This window comes from Pleurodeles waltl, chromosome 2_2 (assembly GCF_031143425.1).
Source record: "Pleurodeles waltl isolate 20211129_DDA chromosome 2_2, aPleWal1.hap1.20221129, whole genome shotgun sequence".
Classification (NCBI taxonomy): domain Eukaryota; kingdom Metazoa; phylum Chordata; class Amphibia; order Caudata; family Salamandridae; genus Pleurodeles; species Pleurodeles waltl.
The window spans coordinates 154045310-154065048 of NC_090439.1; the positions used below are offsets into that span (position 1 = coordinate 154045310).

General features: G+C 46.8%; 1 protein-coding gene across 4 annotated transcripts in view; it reads left to right on the forward strand.

The window, feature by feature from the left end:
* LOC138280823 (poly(rC)-binding protein 3-like) overlaps positions 1-19739 on the forward strand; it is a 2739176-nt gene that overhangs the window by 1729815 nt on the left and 989622 nt on the right. For all 4 annotated transcript variants that reach the window (XM_069219527.1, XM_069219542.1, XM_069219532.1 and 1 more), the window contains exon 6: positions 6672-6721. The gene's annotated coding sequence lies outside the window, so the exon portion shown is untranslated. The remainder of the gene's footprint in view (positions 1-6671; positions 6722-19739) is intronic.

Here is a 19739-nt window from a genome sequence, read left to right on the forward strand (position 1 = left end):
TCATGTTCACTGATTTCTCTAAAGAAAGTCCTGCATCTACTTCCTCTCCCTCTACTGCTCCTCTTGCAGAGCTATCCTTATTTACTGCTGTCAGCAGATGCCCGCGTTGAGAGTGCCATCATTACCAGATGCCTCAAACGACAACATCTTCAAGTTCTTTCTCGTTACAGTTAATCCAACTCTGCCCCCACTAATGAAGAAATTCTCTAGAATTGACACCCCAGACTTCCATGCGCTGGTAGAAGAAACATTCACCCAGCTCCTCAATCTGGTTAACATCACTCAAGATGACCCTCATCTCTAGTAATAGAATCATTTAAGGCAAACAGAAAAGGTCCACCAAAAAGACAAGGGAAAGCCTAAGTGAAGCATATTACAAAAGCAAAACTAAGAGCAAAAATGATTGTCAGCAATGAAAAGCAGATGGGGAACCACAAACACACAACTACAGAAGAAAGAATGACTGAAACCCTTGCCTGACCACTTTTTCCCACGTGCTATCTCAAACCTACAAAGGAAGGAAAAAGTGATAATGCTCTTATCGGAGCCTGAAACTATCAAAACTTCCAAGACTGCCAATCATGCTCACTAATATCCAGAAAAAAAGGTTTAAGGACAGATTGGCTCACAGGGTTCAGTGGATCACCTCAAATTTCCCAGCAAAATTTGTCGTGCCTCGCAATTCAACCGTCGGTGAATTAGTGTAGTCCCACATTAACACTTTTGAACATTGAACAGATCATCTAAAGTAAGTGTCTAATAGCGAAGAGGAACTATGGAATGTTATGTTGTGTTATATTGATTTGTATTGTGCACTCATCACCCGAGGGGGTATCCAGGATCTTGGATGTGTGTAGTTTTTTGGCCCTCAAGGTGCTTAGACCAACAGCAGCATCTTCAAATTCCTGCAGAGCTCGAAAAATGAGGAAGAGGCTCTGATGTGTAGAGGGAGGTTGTTCCATGTCTTGGGTGCAATGTAAGCAAATGAGTGACCCCCAGTGTTACTTTTGCTGATGCAGGGAATGTGGGCAAAGGCGGCGTTCCCCTTTTAGGAGGACAGCAAAAATTGTGCAGTGGAATCTAAGAGATTCCACTGTATCATTTTTTGCAGCTACTTTAAACGCCTGCTCAGAGCATGCATTAAAAGGGGGCACATCATTGGTTACAATGGGCCGCTATGTACTGTTCAGGGTTAGCGCCAAAAATGTTGGTGCTAACCCTGAACAGTACATCATTAGCGTAATTTTTTTTAACAGTTTTGCCTCCTACCCTGCGCAATGGTGCTCCATATTTTGAATACGGCGCACACATGGTGGCGGTAGGTGGGTGCTAAGGGACCAAAGGAAATTGGCACTGCACTGGGTGCAGTGCCTCTTTTCTTAAATCTGCCCCTAAATGTAATCACTCTTCATGCACTCCATGCACCTTGCGTGTGCATCTTGAGTGCCAGCGCACACTTCCTGCATCGAGTGCCCATTGTGGTGTGACGCTCTCTGCATGTCACTTGTCATTACGGTCCACGTAGAGCCCATTTTAAATTCGGATCTAAATACTTCACTGGACATACATCTTTGTCACTACTTACCACACGGCAGTGGTCATTTTAATTCGATAACCTTTAAGGAGAAGATGTGTGGTATCCTGTACATGGAGTTTGTTGAGTGTGGAATTATGAAATACCAGCGTGAGCTCATGATTCTCACTTGCATGAGAACGCTAGGTTACTAAGAATGTATTGGTTCAAACAGGAGTCAGAGGGCGAAGAGGAAGCTGGATGAGGTGTTAGTTCATGCTTCAAATAAACCTTGGTTACTATTCCTAAGAAAATCTTTTTTACGTCTGTACTTCCTACAACTTCTTTTCCTGTCTCGATGACAGCTGTTGTTGCTGCTGTTTTCCCTGCCACAGTGGAAGGCGTGAGCACTGCTGTGGTCGATTGCATGGTTACAGCAGTGATTACTGCTGCTGTGTCTGCTGTGCTGGCAGATCTTGATGTCTTTGTACTGGTGGTCATTACTGTGGCCACTGCTGGTGCAGCAACTGTGCAGAAACTGTTGCCTGCTTCTGTAATGAGAGTTGTTTATGTTGCAGTCACAGTGGCAGTTGCCTGCAGATATCACTGGGAGCACTTGGGGTAGCACTAGTGCCCGGGAAGCACCAAAGTGTTATCACACACAAAGAATACTTTATTGCCCCCTCAGCAATGCAACACCATAATGCAATATGTATAACTGAGGAAATTAACAAAGAAAATCAATATTTGTGTAATCTTTTTGCACGTCTCCATCATTTGAGTTCTGTTAGACAGATACATTTTCTCTATGCAGACAAAATGGTTATAGGACCTAGAGTAAACAACTCAGTTTTTCCCTTGGCTCAGTCGCCCTTAGCTTAGTCCTTAATATAATTATCACCAGTTCCCTGCTGCGGTCAGTCATAATATCCAACCAGTACAATACATTTGAATGAAAAGTGTTAGACCTGACAGCCTTAGGGTGGTCACCCCCAACTTTGTGCTTGCCCCCTCCACTGTTTGACACTGTTTTTGCTGGTTTTAGGACTCTGCACACTTTACCACTGTTAACCAGTGCTAACGTGCATATGCTCTCTCCCTTAAAACATGGTGACATTGGCCGATACCCTATTGGCATATTTAATTTACTTGTAAATCCCTAGTAGAGTGCACTGCATGTGCCTATGGCCTGTAAATTAAATGCTACTAGTAGGCATGCAGTACTGATTGTGCAACCCACATAGGTAGCCTGTTAACCATGTCTCAGGCCTGCCTTTGCAAGGCCTGTGTGTGCAGTTTCACAGCCACTTCGACTTGACATTTAAAATTACTTGCCAAGCCTGAAACCCCCCCTTTTTCTACATATGTCAACTCTAAGGTAGGCCCTGGATAACCCACAGGGCAGGGTGCTATGTAGGTAAATGGCAGGACATAGACCTGTGTTTTTTATATGTTCTGGTAGTGGAAACCTCCTAAATTCGTTTTCCACTGCTGTGAGGCTTGCTCCTTTCATAGGCTAACATTAAGGCTACCCTCATGTACTGTTTGAGTGATAGGTTCTGATCGGAAAGGAGTAGACAGGTCATTCTTAGTATGGCCAGTGTGGTAATACAAAATCCTGCTGACTGGTGAGGTTGGATTTTACATAACTATTTTAGAAATGCCACTTTTAGAAAGTGAGCATTTCTCTGCACTTAAAATCCTTCTGTGCCTTACAGCCAATCCACATCTGGGCTGAGCTGGTTGAAAGCTCCCTTGTGCATTTCACCCAGACAACCACAAACACAGGATGCTCAGTCACACCTGCACACATCTGAGTGGGTCTTCCTGGGCTGTAAGAGTGGAGAGTCTGACACTAACATCTCAAAGGACACTGGCCTACCCTCACACAATGAACTGCCAAACCCTTTACTGGGACCCTGGCAGACAGGGTTGTACTAAAAGGGGACTTTGTGCACTTCAAAACCACTCTTTGATGTCTCCACCACTTCAAAGGCACTTTTGGGTATATAAACTTTGTCCCTGATCCTACCAACTTAGACACTTCCTGGGACAGACACTCTGAACCAGACCCTACAACCTGCCAAGAGGAGCTGCTTGGCTGCCCAAAGGACTCACCAGGACTGCTTTGCTGTGAAGGACTTCTGCCTTGCTGTTGCCCTGCTGCCTTGCTGGTCTCTGGCTCGGCTGAGAAGTGATCTCCAAGGCCTTGGATTGAGCTTGCCTCCTGTTTCCTGAAGTCTTAGGGCCAAAAATGTCATCTCTGCAAAGGAACTCCTTCTGCGGTGAAAATCGACGCACATCCTGCCGGAATCGACACAGAGCCTGCCTAATGGTGAAAGAATCACTGCATCTCCAAACCAGAATGATGCAGCCCAGCTCCACGAGTGGAGATCGATGCAGCACCAGCGTTGCAACTGGAACTTGGACGTACAGCCCACAGGATCAACGCATCATCAAGCCGGAACGACGCACCCCGACTTCCTTGGGGAGGAATCGATGCAGCTCCTGCTGTGCAACAGAAACGCTGACGCATCGCTTACCAGATCGACGCAGCACCTGTGACTTTGTCCTGCATGCCTAGGATTTCCACACATCGTCCCTGGGTGTCAAAAGACCCCGCATCATAAAAAGGATTCAAGCCTGCGAGCCAGAATTCGATGGAAAGTCCTTGCAGCATGGAAAATAATTGACGCATTGTCTGTGTGCGCCCGGAAATCTGATGCACACCATTAATTTTCCTCACATACCCTCCTCTGCAGTCTCCGGGCGTGTAATTTTGACGCATACTAGGTATTTTGTTCTTGAAAGAGACACTTGTTGCTTTTTAAAGACTTAAGAATCTTCTTATCATTACAAAAGTGATATTTCAACTTGTACTTATAAAATCTTGATCGTTCTGACCTTAATTTACTCAGATAAATATCTTATATTTTTCTAAACCTGTGTGGTATATTTTTGGTGGTGTTTTCACTGTGTTATTGCATGATGTATTGCACAAATACTTCATACATTGTCTTCTAACTTAAGCCTGACTGCTCAGTGCCAAGCTACCAGAGGGCGGGCACAGGATAATTTGGATGGTGAGTGACTTACCCTGACTAGGATTGTGGTCCCTACTTGGACAAGGGTGTATACCTCTGCCAACTAGAGACCCCATTTCTAACAAAAAGGTTTTTTTAAACAACAGTAATTTTGTCCTCTTACTGGGTGAATGTCTTCCATGCCAGGCCACCGGTGGCAGTGTTTTAGGAGAGTGAACATGTCCCAGTTGTATGCTGTCTGTTAACAGTGAAGTGTATATGAACTTGCATAAGTCTACATTAGTCCAGAAACATTTGCTGCTCTTAGGATCTACAAAACATTTAAAGAAGCCAGGACCTTTATAGAATCAGATTCAAATTGAGGACTTATCATTCTCCAAGCCAAGGTTAATGCACAAGAAGCCATTGTAAACCCACTTCTATTTATGGATGTCATTTTAACAATGCAGTTGCATCTCCTAAAAGTATATATAGTACTGCAGTGGAAAGTCTGCCTATTATTTGCAGAAAAAGACACGATCACCATTTCCAGAGGTGTAACCATCTCTAAAATGGAGGAACATCTTAATAATAAAAGCTTTACGAAATCTTGTATATCTAGAAATCTGTCAAATGCATGGGTGTTATGTGGGAAATCCCACAATAATGACCATGGCACACCTCCCTGTTGCATGGTGAGGCAACACACCGTCTTGTCCTGTGTTGCCTCAGTCCATATTTACAAGGCCATGAAAAGCCACGCAGGGTGGCTTTCCATGACCTTGTAAATATGGCTCTATAGCATGCGCCAGCGAGCCATCACTAAAAGTGATGTTAGGGTGGCACAGAGGGTCTTGTAAATAAGCTCCTTAGAGCCTAACTCATCATGTGAGGTTTAGTAATATATCTGAATATCCTAAGCCTATACTCAAAATGCATACCCTATCATAAGCCCTCTTGTGATAAAACCCCCCTTACTGTCCAAATAATTCACAAGCTGATAGCTTCTTGTTGTCTCCCCTTGCTAGTTGTTTTTTTAATTAGTTACCAGAGGATCTGTGAGCCACTTGACAACATCTTTTCTTTAGGACATGCTTGAAGACTTTCTCATGCTGCTGGGTCTTTTCAGACCACAATTCTTTAGCTCTCAGTGGTCTCAGGATTTCAATTGATTTATATTTTATGATGGTGATGATAGTGGTGGTAATAATGATGATGACGATGGGCCCTGGTCAGAGTGTGTGGCAAACTCTCTTGAGACCTTAGAGCCACAGGCACACACTTTTGTGGAGTCTATATCTTGGTATTGCCTGAGGATACAGATGACAGGATGGCGGTACATTCGGAGCATTGGGAGATATAGAAAGGGTCCAGATTGCGAGACAGGCAGCTGCTACCACCCCAGAAGGTGACATGATCCAAGTGCACCCACAGTCCCCAAAATATGAGACATGCTGATATTCCAATGTTGGCATACACCACATGTGCAGCTGCAAGAACCAAGGCAGAATCCGGATTTACCATGTTATCTGCTCTATGCACCTAGCCCACCTCAGCCAAAAGGATAGCAAATCTGGCAGAGCAACCAAATCAAATCAAGTTTATTTGCACAGTTAATTAAAGCCATTGCATGACGCTTAAAAATATAATAACAATCTCAGTGTGATCTCACATGTGAATTTCTTCTCACTCTGCAATGTGCCAAATTAATTGTTTCAATTTCACAGTCCAAACTCCGTCCATGGGTTAAAAGCAAGTACTTTCTAGAGACCTGTGGCGTTTAAACCTAACCCTCTTTCCCTTGTAAAGGTTTTAACCCTCTTTTGGGTGGAGCTCACCCCCTACCCTAGATTATTCACTGGTAAAAGTGCTTGTGCCTTTGGTTAAGTGCGTGTGTATTGTTTAGTCACCTCACCCCCTACCCTCCATTCCCTGAAAGTAAAGTGCTTGTGCCCTTGAAAAGAGGCATGTGAGTTATTTAATCAGCAACCTCTCCAACAGTCCATCTATACGCATTTAAGTACCTATCCCCTAGTTCACACAGAGCACTCTCCCTGCCCTCCGACCTGATGTTGAGGGCTGATGGACAGTGTGCATCTGCAACTTTGCTAATTGCTTGATTTTACTTCTTCCAGGTCTGCATTGTTGCCAATTGACCACTGAAGTGCATCGCAGTTGATTCATGGTAAGTCCTGTTTCTCTTTTTTCCAGTTCTTTACCTTTGCAGGCCAAGGGGATTGGTTTAGCACTTAACCAGCCTATGACAGCTTATCTGCAAGAACAGATCTGCAAAAGTCTAAAAGATGGCTATAATAACTTTTTTTCTTTCTGCCCCAAGTGCCAGACAAGTGCAAAAAATATGGGTTAGTGACCCCTTCTTGTACCCACATAATCTGGTTTGTGTGATGAATTTTCCAAGTGGGACACAAATCTTTGGTCTCTAGAAATCCAAACCGAAATAACATGAACTGGTGTTTTATGGGCATGAAAAAATGCTGTGCCAAATAATCCTGCTGGGTCAGTCTGGGGTACGAACCTACTGTTACCCATGCATGCCTTCTACATGCCAGGGTGTCATTGTCCATGGTAAAGGATCTGGTATGAACCAAGACATTTGTTAATTTGTTGAAGGCTTGTTTCCCCATGCTTGACACCCATGCTTATCTCATGTCTAGGTCCCGAATAACCTGATTTAGATAGTTTCCCCGTGAATCAGTTGTGTTGTTAATTTGCTAGTCTTCCACTTCCAGGCAGCATAGGTTGTTGATGGACCCACTCTCGGCCACCCGTAGCCTCCAACATAATTTGTTGAATGTGCCCTTTCTCTGGAAAGGCTGATTTTTTAGACTAAACTCAAACCGCATCTGAGATGGGAAAGCACTTTTCGGGACGTGGAAAACAGCTTTATATGTTTTTGGTTGCATATTGTTTAACGTAACTATTTCCCAGCCCAGCATGATTTCAGCCCCGTAGGACACTGTGGGCAACAACTGAGCTGACATTACTGCGATAAGATGACTCAGTGATGGACAATTCAGTTTTTAATTAAGTGCTCTGAAACTAAAGGTTAGCGACTGTGCTTTCCCCTTCCTAGCTGTTAGCTGATGTTTCCATGTCATTCGAGGTTCCAGATGAACTCCCAGATATTTATATGTGGTGGCCACCTCCACTTTTTTTTCCTTCTAGAAACCAAGTGAGTTACTTGAATTTGAAGTTGACCAACTGCATCACTTTTGTTTTCTTCAGATTTACTTCAAGCCCTTGCTAATGCAAAAACCTTTTTAGGTAGTGCAAGCCTATTGGTGTTTGGCTCAACAGAGCAATGTCATCAGCATATTGTAAGCACCCTAGATTTTCTGAGGCTAGTGCTGGTGGATGGATATTGACTTGTGTGAGAGACCCAACGTGATACGCTAGATAGAAAATAAACAGGTAGGGGGCCAGAACGCAGCCCTGCTTTAGACCGATTATACTAGGTATCTTGTTCGTTAGTCTGCTGCCATCACCAATTTTAAATTGAACCCAGGATTCAGACTATAGTTGTATAATTGCCCTCAGGAGCGCTCTTAGGATTCCCCAATTGACCAATTTGGACCAGAAGCAACCTCTGGGAACATGGTCGAAGGCTGGCTTGAGGTCTACGAAGCAGGTCAATGGCCATGAATTTCTAAATTTAGCCATCTCTACTAAGTAACTAAGAGATGTTAAATTTGTAGGTGTCCCCATGCCTGATCTAAACCCTGTTTGAATTTGTGGGGTCAGGTTGTTTTCTTCCTCCCATGCTTGAAGATGGTGTAGTAGACAATATGCGTAGAGCTTTGCTTCTATGTTAATCAAAGCAATGAGCCTATAGTTGGCTGGTGAAGCTGGGTTTCCATTCTTGTAAACTGGTTTTAGGATGCTACCTTTCCATGGGGCCGGATTCCGATTGGTGCAAAGCGAACAGTTGAATAATGGTGGGAAGTAATGGGCCCAGTACAATACATCCTCTCTAAAGAGGGCTTTGGGGAGTCCATTTGGGCCTGCTGCCCCTTCAGGCTTCAGTTTCTTTAGCAGTCCAGTTAGTTGTTCTGGGCCAGTGATTAACACCTTGTTTATATTTTTCCGCGGGGCAAATAACATTGTTTCCTCTATCTTCCCTTATTTCACCTCCCTTGCTGTATCTGGAAGGGCCTTGATAGTTTCTCCCCTGCTCAGTTTATAGGCTGCTGCACTCCCTCTCCGTTACATGCTGGAGCTCCATACATTCAGAAATGTGTTTTCCCCATGAGCCAGCACATTGACCAGTTGCCAAAATGTCCTACTATTTGGTTCCTTGCTTGCCCCAATAACTTGAGTCATATAATTTCTTGGTGAATAATTTTTTCTCTCTACCATTCTTTCTGGTACTTTGCATTCATCTTCCATATGTTGGATTTCTCGGCCCCCTACCCTTGTTTTATTGCTTATGCCACTTTTTTGGTTTCACAGGCGATTTCGGCTTTTTGCATGCGCAGTTCTTTGGTGAACCAGTCTTGACTTTTCCTTCCCCCCTTCTTGTTCTGAGGGTTTGAGCCACCTCGTGGCTGAGTCATGACTGGCAATTTTGCTGATAAAGTGGAAATTAACCTGGCCCATTTTTTTCCAGTTCTCTTGCGTCAACGGATGGTCTTTCCTGAGTTTCCTCCACTATTTTTCTGTCCGCAAAGCACCTGCACAGCGATAGACTTCTTCCATTAGAGTGTCTATCCCCTGTTGATGCCATTAAAAATTTTTAATATTGAAAGTAACAGGGGCGGAGATTAACCCACATCTTGCTGCAGTTGGCTGGTCCTGCATGTCAATCGCATTGTTTGATGAAAGTGGTCACTCTCTGATCTGGGCCATATTTCAAACTGGCTCACCTGTGTCCAAGCAAATTCACTTATTTGCGTATGGTCAATGGCTGGAGATTTGCCAACGTTTAGAAAAGCGACAGAGGCAGGGATGTCCTCCTTACTGTTTTCATTTAGGAGCTTTAAGCCTAGTTTTAACAGGTGCTTCTTATGCTTGACTCCCTCCACGCACTTGGTCCTTTTTTTGCTTTCATTAACTAAGTCTAAGTTGAAGTCACCGGAAATGGTGATTCTGGAACTGCAGTACCTTTATAATTTCACCCAAGGATCCCACTTTTCCCCCTTTTCTTGCTTTATTTGGGTGAATGTAGACGTTTATAAATATCAATACGTTTTGGAACTGTCAACTCTTCTCTGACACCAGCTTAGTAACTTGAATCAAGTTCACCCCTGCTTCGATTGCCTTATGCCCCAGTTAAATGTTGTGGAAACAAATGTTGACAGGCCTCCCTTTGGATGTCCATATTTTGAAGATGTTGTTGCAGGGATCTGCAGTTCTACGTAACCTGTCAGTGGGCTAGGACCAAGGCATCAGTTTTCCCAAGTTAGGATAATGTCAAATTCCAGGAGGAACGACCTTGTATCCTGATCCTGTGGCAGAGCCTCGAGACCATGAACATTCCATAAGGAAAGGTTGATAACATCCGTGTCTAGGTCCACTTTCTATGACTCCCAGGCCTTGTCAGGACCAGACATTGCCACATAGTTCCTGGGGCCCTGGCCTTGTTTGGACTTTTTAGGTCCAGTGCTCTTGGTTTTCCTTGAAACCCTGTCCCAGGACTGCCTCATTTGAAAATGTCACAACTATTAGTTTCTCCATGTTTTTCAGATTTGTATCCGCACTTTTTACTCCTCTTAACACTGAGTTTCCTCTGCCTTTACGGACTGCAGCGGCAAAGGCTATTGAGGCAGTTCCACTTTTTTTAGCTGTATTCCCCAGGAGTTGAACATGGCCTGATTGGATAGTAATCGGTCTATGAGGCCCAAGGAGGCCCATGTTGTTAGCGTAGCTTCTTGTTTGCTTCTATAGGGGTGTGGTTTTAAATCTATCGATATCAGGTCAGATGACATAATTTGGGCAAAATCACCTATCTCCCTTGTCAGCTTTATAATATTCCCGTGTTTAGTATGTCAAACGTGTCAAGTGGCCTGTAATTTGGTATTAACAGAAGTTTGTTAACCTGATTTCAGCCTTGGGAGCACTTGTGAGGGGCCCTGACTGCTCTCATCTTGTCCCTGTTGATGCCTGTTGATGGCACGGCTCCTGGGCCCACAACAGAGATGCTTCATGGCCATCTCACTAATTCTCCTCTCCCTCCCCATTGGAAGCTGTTTGAGACTCTATGGGCCGTATTTATACTTTTTGGTGCACAACTGCGCCAACGCAGTTGTGCGTCAAAAAATTTAACGCCGGCTAACGCCATTCTGAAGCGCCATGCGGGCGCCGTATTTATTCAATGACGTTAGCCGGCGTTAGCCGGCGGCGCTGCCTGGTGTGCGTAGGGGAATAGGGAGCTTGGGCGCCAAAAAATGGGGCAAGTCAGGCTGAGGCAAAATTATCGCCTCAACCCGATTTGCGACATTTTTTTCGACTCCCAACCCCCATTGAAATGACTCCTGTCTTAGCAAAGACAGGAGTCATGCCCCCTTGCCCATATTTATACTCTGGCGTTAGACGCGTCTAGCGCCAAAGTCCATGGAGTTTGCGTCACTTTTTAGCATGGACACCTACTTTGCGTTAATGATATGCAAGGTAGGCGTTCCCGTCTAAAAAATTTACTCTGAGGCATGTGCGCCGTATTTACACTCCCGGGCAAAAATCACGCCCGGGAGTGGGCGGGTCAAAAAAAATGACGTCCAGCCGCTATTGCGTCGTTTTTTAGCGCCTGGTCAGGGCAGGCATTAAGGGACCTGTGGGCTCGGAAGGAGCCCAGAGGTGCCCTCCCATGCCCCCAGGGACCCCCCCTGTCACCCTTGCCCACCCCAGGAGGACGCCTAAGGATGGAGGGACCCATCCCAGGGAACATAAGGTAAGTTCAGGTAAGTAATTTTTTATTTTTTTTTGTGGCATAGGGGGGCCTGATTTGTGCCCCCCTACATGCCACTATGCCCAATGACCAGGCCCAGGGGACAGAAGTCCCCTGGGCATGGCCATTGGGCAAGGGGGCATGACTCCTGTCTTTGCTAAGACAGGAGTCATTTCAATGGGGGTTGGGAGTCGGAAAATATGGCGCAAATCGGGTTGAGGCGATAATTTTGCCTCAGCCTGACTTGCCCCATTTTTTGGCGCCCAAGCTCCATATTCCCCTACGCCGGCGCTGCCTGGTGTACGTCATTTTTTTTGACGCACACCAGGCAGCACCGCCGGCTAACGTCGGCTAACGTCATTGAATAAATACGGCGCCCGCATGGCGCTTCAGAATGGCGTTAGCCGGCGTTAGATTTTTTATCGCACAACTGCGTTGGCGCAGTTGTGCGTCGAAAAGTATAAATATGGCCCTAAGGGCTTTCTGCTTTAAGTCTATGCCCATGATGTGTTTTGCTGTTATATTTAAAAGATCCAGTTGAAGCTCCTATTTATTAGATTGGTCATTCATTTCAGATGACATTGCATCCAAAGTTGACAGGAGCACTCCCACATCCTAGCCAGAAACTCTGCTTTTAAAATTCCTTTTGTCAATTCCTCCTTATTACTTTAAATTTGGTCAGGAAATTCACAGCCTGGCTTGGCTATCTCAGTCATGCTAGAGTCCGACTGCTGAGGACACCTCCCTGAACTGGCAACTTCTAGCAAAGAATTTGCCAGTTTCTCGGCAAATCAGAGAACTTTCCTTTCATGCCGAACTGTAAATGGGACCCAAGAGGTTCCCATTATGAGTTTCTGATGGGACCAGTATCGGCTCGTGAGTGATGTTACCAGTCTCCTTGAAATTAAAAGTTTCCAAGTGTCACCCAGAGACCTCCTCAACTGAACTATCCTGGTGGAAGTCCAGTGGAGAATGACAAACTCCAAGCAAAATCAGGCATGGTATTTCCAATTTCCCCAACAAGTTCTTATTTCACAGAGAAACCTCAGGGTACCAGCAGTAGGCCCCATTCCTTATACTTAGGCCCTCATTATGACATTGGTGGTAAATCCCACTTACCGCCATGCTGACTGCCACCAACATACCGCTGCCACAGCGGATTACCGCCACCCATATTATGACCCAAACATAGCAATCTGTCACTATACAACGACACACACAAGTCCTCCAGCCCAAAAGTCAGTGATAAACTGGCGGTATCCAAACCCACACTGTTACGCCAACAGAACAACGCCAACAGAATTATGACCTACGAATCCCTGCGGCAGACATTCAATTGCGCTAAACCATTGGCGTTTCATACCGCCGCGCTCAAAATACACACACTCAAACAAAATAACACATTGGACAATTTGAACAACACAGACCTGAAACACATACACACACCACACCCACACACCTATACCACTATAAAACACACACCCTACCCACAACCCTTTACCATTACAAACAAGTGCCACAAGAGAGATAGCAAGCCCACAGACAAGACCACAGACACACACCACCATCACCTATACACCATCCACGCACCCCACATCACACACCCCAACACACCACCCCACCCATGGCACCGCAACGACACCCCAGGTTCTCAGAGGAGGAGCTAGGGGTCATGGTGGAGGAAAACATCCGGGTAGAGCCAAAGCTATTCGGATCACAGGTGCAGCAGACGTCGATTGCAAGGAAGAGGGAGCTATGGCGGAGAATCGTGGACAGGGTCAAGGCCGTGGGACATCACCCCAGAACAAGAGATGACATCAGGAAGAGGGGGAACAACCTATGGGGGAAGGTAAGTTCCACAGCAGCAAGACACCAACTAGCTGTACAGAGGACTGTCGGTGGACACCCACCTTCTCCCCCACAACTCACAACATGGGAGGAGCAAGTCTTGGTGATCATGCATCCTGAGGGCCTGGCAGGAGAAGGAGGAGGACTGGACTCTGGTAAGTCAATTCTCTATTACTATCACCCTCCCCCTACCTGCATGCCATTACAAACACCCATCCTCACCCTCACTCCCATCACTTCACCACCTCCCACATACCCCACCATCACAACCCACTCATCCCAATACCAAGCCCTGCATGTAACACCAATGCATGGACACCCCTCACAGACCTGCATGGCCACCTAGCAACACTGCTTGCACACTGGAGAGAATCACCTAGCCCACCAAATAGTTACTCACACAAAGGTAAATCTGCCAGGGCAATAAAAACCATACAGGGCAACACACCCATACACAAGATGACACACACAGAAACACTAACACTGCATTTACATCCCCACAGGTCCCCCACCCAACATCACCAGAGAGGAGGTGCCAACAACTTCCAGTCCAACCTCAGAAGAGGCCCACAGTGATGACTGCAGCTCTGGACGCCTGGATCTGGATGACCAACCTGGCCCATCAGGGATCTCCGTACAGTCCGTTACCCAGGCACTGTCCCATACCACCACAGAGCCTCCCCACCCAGGAAACACCAGCACATAACCCACCCAGCGGGCCCATACTTCTGTCCCCAGGACACATCAATCAGTAGTGTGTCCACCACTACAGGGACCCCAGGCCACCCCACAAACACATGATGATCAGGGACCTGGGGTCAGTGGCAGTGGGCACACAGTTCAGGGGACAGAGGCACAGGACAACAGGGAAGCTGGGAGTACTGCTGTGCGACAGGGGGAGGACAGGCCCAGGGAACCGACTCTCCATGAGGCACTCACCAACATCCTAGGAGCATAATACCATTCCCAGGAGACAATGGGCCAGATACTGGACAAGTTGCAGGAGACCCAGCGGCTGCAGGATGGACAGTACCTGGGGATCCGGGAGGACTTGGAGGACATAAACACCACCCTGGTCACCATTGCAGGGGTGCTGGCTGACATGGCCAACACTTTGAAGGAGGCAGTGGCACACCACCAGGCCTCTGACACTAGCCAAACCGATGAACAGCCTTCCACCTCCGCTGCCGCTAGTGGACATGAGGCTCTGCCACAGGACCAACAGGCCACCAGCACCCACCCCCTGCAGAAGGAGAACCACCCTGCAAACGGTCTATGCAATTCAGGCAGAAGACAGAGACATTGCCAAGACCCGCACCAGGAAATAAGACTCTCCTTAATGTCACCCTTGTGTCCCACTCTGTCACCCTGTCCACCTTTAACTGCCATTGCTCCACTTCCTATGCCCCCTTGGACAATGCACCTGTGATACAAATAGACTGGACTACAACCTGGACTTTCCTCCATCATCACCCCAGCCCATTGCACATCCCCCTCTAATTATTAGCACTGAAATAAACACCATTTGAAAAAAATACATGTATGGAGTCTGTCAAATCATTTAACCATGTATTTATTTAACAAGCTTTAAACACTGCAATATTACTGTACAGTATTGTATACATAGGAATGACCTGTAGTGGGCTGCAGTCAGCACACCAGGAGCGATAGTCGAACACAAAATCTGAAAATAGAGATGCCAAAGGGTACAGTAAGTGGCCATAGAAGTGGGAAAATCAGCCTGCCAGTGACAATGCCAAATACAAAACTGTCAGTGTAATTACAGTGTCCTGCCAGTGTGTCATTGGAAGTACTGTCTTATAATAGCACTTCTGTTGTCCTCATCCTCTGCCTCCTCATCTTCACTGTCCACAGGGTCCACTGCTGCCACACGCCCATCTCCAGCATCGTCCTCCTGCAGAAAAGGCACCTGACGACGTAAGGCAAGGTTGTGCAATATACAGCATGCCACGATGATCTGGCACACATTCTTGGGTGCGTAGTACAGGGATCCACCTGTTAGTTGGAGGCAACAAAACCTGGCCTTCAGGAGGCTGAATGTCCTTTCTATTATTCTTCTTGTTCGCCCATGTGCCTCATTGTAACGTTCCTCTGCCCTTGTCCTGGGATTCCTCACAGGGGTCAGTAGCCATGAGAGGTTGGGGTAACCAGAGTCACCTGCAAATATCAAGCAACAACTGTTAGACACACACTAACCCTTAGGGCCCCTACCATACCCATATACCAACATCCACTGTGTGGGAACCACTGCTCACCTATTAGCCACACCCGGTGCCTCTGGAGTTGAGCCATCTCATATGGGATGCTGCTATTCCTCAGGACACAGGCATCATGCACAGACCTAGGATACTTTGCATTGGCATGGGAGATGTACTGGTCCGCCAGGCACACTATCTGCACATTCATAGAGTGGAAGCTCTTACAATTTCTGAACACCTGTTAATTTCTCCGGGGGGTGGACAAATGTTGTGGATATATCCCTTTGTATAGAAATCTGCTTTCACTGTGGCCAAATCCTCCACCTGGGGGTAAAAGATGTAGCTGTGCATGTGTTTAATCAGGGCAGCCAACACTCTGGTCAGCACTATTGAGAACATTGGCTGGGACATTCCTGCTGCCAAGCACACGATCATTTGGAAGGAGCCACTTGCCAGGAAATGGAGCACTGATAGAACTTGCACAAGAGGGGGGATCCCAGTGGGGTGACGGTAGCAGATTTCAGGTCAGGTTCCAATTGGGCACACAGCTCTGTGATTGTGGCCCTGTCAAGTCTGTACGTGAGGATAATGTGCTTGTCCTCCATTGTTGCCAAGCCCACCAGGGGCCTGTACATGGGGGGATGTCTCCATCTCCGATTCATCCGCAGCGGTTGAAATCTAGGGGGCAAACGGTGAGTTGCTGGTCAGTATCCCATATTTCAAAACACTACACTGTATTGTATGTTGTGACTGTAACACAAGATTGTTGTATAGGCCCAAATGCTTCCTATGTGTACTGCGACACAGTTAGGTGCCATGGTCTGCCCTTCCCCCCGAAATAGCGCCCACCTGTCCTGTATGGAGGGACATGTGGAAATTATGTAATTCCGCTGGCGTTGTGCGTCGTTGTGGCAGGCGGTCGAAAACCACTGTGCAACTCCTCATTGGATCCCATTGGGCCCTATGGGTTACAGTGGCCAATGGTGATGGATGCTGGCAGTGACTGTACGTCCCGCCACGGACATCACCGCCATTTTCTATCTGTTCACTCACTTGCTACCTGACCTTCAACAGGAGAGGACCTACACTGCAAGCGCTGCTGTGACCTGTGTCTGGAACCAACCATGGCTCGTGTCACTGGGGAAAGGGCCCCTGCCTTCACCGCTGCAGAGTTGGAGAGACTGGTGGATGTGGTCCTTCCCCAGTACTGAATGCTGTATGGGCCTCCAGACCAACAGGTGAGTACACTGTGAGCATGATGCATGGGGCATGAATGCATGGTGTGCTGTGTGTGAGGGCCTCTTGTAAGGCGGGGCTGGGGGAAGGGTCCTGGGCAGCGTGCTGCATGTATGGTGGGCAATGCCTGTGCGTAAGGGGATGGGAGGGATATGGTGGGACATGAGTGTAACCGACCGGACGGTCTGACTGATACCTTTTTTCTATGTGTATTTTGCTGCAGGTCACTGCCCATTAGAAAAAGGGTAAATGGCGTGCCATCGCCAAGGACGGGCGGACCCTCGGGGTCTATGGCAGGCGGAGCACCCACTGTCGCAAACGGTGGGAGGACCTAAGACACTGGCAAGGAAGATGGTGGAGGCCCAGCTGGGGATGGCCTCCCAACGAAAAAGGGGTGTCCGTCGAACCCTGACCCCCCTGATGGCCCGCATACCCCCCTGATGGCCGGCGGGCAGTGTGTGGTCCTGCCTCTATGGGCAGTACTGCATCCTGGACCCTGCAAATCCTGTAGGTGTGACACCCAGGTAAGAGACTGTGATCTTGCACTCCCCAAGATCTGCATCACAGTGCACAATGCCCCCTCCAGAACTAGTGGAAGAAGCCATTCACTCACCCCATCCTTGCCAGGATGAAGCACACTGAGCAAAAAGGCCCCCTCCAGAACCAGTGGAAGAAGCCATCCACTCACCCTGTCCTTGCCAGGATGAAGCACACTGGGCACAAGGCCCCCTCCAGAACCAGTGGAAGAAGCCATCCACTCACCCCATCATTGCCAGGATGAAGCACACTGGGCACAATGCCCCCTCCAGAACCAGTGGAGAAGCCATCCACTAGAGAGACTGTGGCTTTGCACTCCCCAGGACCAAGCAGTAGGCAAACCACCCACTGGAGAGTCTGTGGCCTTGCATTCCCCAAGACCAAGCAGTGGGCAAACCACCCACTTGTGAGACTGTGGCTTTGCACTCCCCAAGACCAAGCAGTGGACAAACCACCCACTTGAGAGACTGTGGCTTTGCACTCCCCAGGACCAAGCAGTGGGCAAACCACCCACTTGAGAGACTGTGCCTTTGCATTCCCCAGGACCAAGCATTGGGCAAACCACCCACTTGAGAGACTGTGGCCTTGCACTCCCCAGGACCAAGCACAGGGCATGTTGCCCCCTCCAGGACCAGTGGTGTTGTACCATCTTCCAGGTGAGGTGCCCCCCCATTCCCCATCCACCTGAGGTGCCTGTGTATTTTCGACCTGATGCCCCTGCAGTGTTCTCTTTGTGTTGTTGCAGGAGTGAGGTGGGGCCTTGGCCTATGTGTTGTGGCCCTGTGGCCCACGGACATTGAGGACTAAGCAGTGTCCCTACATTTGTAGATATGTATATACGTTTGTATTTTGATGCCCTAATTCATGGTATTTTATCGTATTACACTCACTTTCTTTGAATCTTTCTGTCCTTGCATTATACCTGAGGGGTAGGGGGTGAATATGTAATGTTACTGCATCTGGTTATGTGTATGGTGTATGGGGGTGGGGGTGGTGGTGTTGCGTGTGTGTGCCACTCTCTTTTTCCTCCCCCTTCCGTGGTGTGCTAGGCGGTGTGCTCACCGTGGTCGTCTTCGCCGGCGTTGCTGCTCATAATGCAGGAAGAGGTATACGAGCATGGGGAAAATGTGCAATTCTGGCTCCATTGCTTTGTGGTTGTTCCCTGGGTGTCCAGAGGTGAGTCCTTTGGCTTCTGTGTTCTGATTCCGCTGTGCTTTTGATGTCATTGTTACAGCCCCGGAAAAGGCCTGTTGTAATACTGTGGGTTGTACATTGTCTTCCGCCTGGCTGTTGACGGTTACCGCCGTGGTGCTTGTTGCTACCGCCGTGGCAGTCGGAGTGTTAAAGTGGCTGTCTGAGCGGTTTCCGCCTTGGTCATAATTCAATTTATTTTACTGCCGGCCTATTGGCGGTTTTACCCCCACTTTGTCACCGACCGCCAGGGTTGTAATGAGGGTCTTAGTTTGGTTAAAAAATTATCTCACTTTACGAAAAGGTGCAGACAGTGCCCGGTTAGTTACTGCCAAAAAAGTCTGGTTGGTAACATACAGAAGACTTTTTGTAAAAAAAAAAGATTACAAACAATGACACACAGTATAGATATTTATTGACACTCTTTATGTTTAACGACATTCATTTTTTGGTTGCTCATCCTGAGGCCAGGCATCAATCAAATACGATGCCTCTGGCCCTTCTGACTTTTGTTTGGCTCAATCCACTCTGCACTTTATGCAGTTCTGTAAAATGTCCACTATTTACAGATAGCTTTTTTGTCACCCATGTTGAGATCCACTAATTACAGATAGTGATGACCAGCTATGTTATTTTTGCAACTGCTGACATCGTTCTCTGTTTGTGCTGTGGTTGCAATTTATTTAGGGTTGTGGCTGTCTATGTATTTGCTTAAATGTTGTTATTGTTTTTGTAAATCTTAGCTGCATATGTCACCCAGTGATTAGATGCTTCACTAAGAGTCGCTGTAGTTTTTCTGAACATGAATACCTCTCTTTGGCTATTTTTTTCATGATTTAATGTTTTTTTTATCACTGTACTGTGTTATGGTTTTTAACTTTTATGTATGTCTTATGGTTGTAATCCTTATCAACCAAGAAAAAATATTTTGATTTGATTTGATTTGATTTGATTTTAGACAAACTAAAGATGTGGAATAATGATACTAACACGCTTTTCGCCATCAAACATGGTTTAAAGTAAATGTTAGCACTATTGACCGAGTACATAATTTTCTACCATTATTTTGGGAAATGGTGATGTTAAAGAGAAAAGCTTTGTATGCACATTTGACCTTCAATCCGGTTTTGTTAAGTTCAAAGTTCCCTATTGGGGGAAACACAGTCTGCTATGGGCACACAAAGTACTTCTCTATTGTTCCTTATGCAACTTTTCCCAGTAGCTATGACACAGTCCGATGGAGTCTGAATGGGGAGTCTATAGGCCGTGTA